Source organism: Fulmarus glacialis, unplaced genomic scaffold (genome assembly GCF_000690835.1).
Source record: "Fulmarus glacialis isolate BGI_N327 unplaced genomic scaffold, ASM69083v1 scaffold29473, whole genome shotgun sequence".
NCBI lineage: Eukaryota > Metazoa > Chordata > Aves > Procellariiformes > Procellariidae > Fulmarus > Fulmarus glacialis.
This window is the reverse complement of record NW_009204065.1, coordinates 503-842: the sequence shown is the minus strand read 5'-3', so window position 1 is coordinate 842 and position 340 is coordinate 503.

The window sequence follows — 340 nt, the reverse complement described above, 5'->3', positions numbered from 1 at the left end:
GGTGCGTAACTCCCAGCTTGCACGAGGAGTAAATGCAGAGACGAGGATCTGGACGGCGGCCTCGCTGCCCGTTAACCATGTTCTCACCGAGCTGTAGTGAGCCGGACTCCAGAAAACTGCATTTTGGGGAGGTGTCTGTTGTCTCCCCCCCGCCATGGCGTTTGCCTTTTGCTAAACGGACATAATGTATTTTAGTGTAGGCTTCAAAGCTGAGAAGGAAAGTTGTCTTTTAAATGCTGCATATGTAGGAAAAAGCAAAATACTAGGAAAAGGTGAATCATTTGTCCGTGCAATCTAAGAACCTAACAGTGGATTAACCAGACAGAAGAGTAAATGCTTT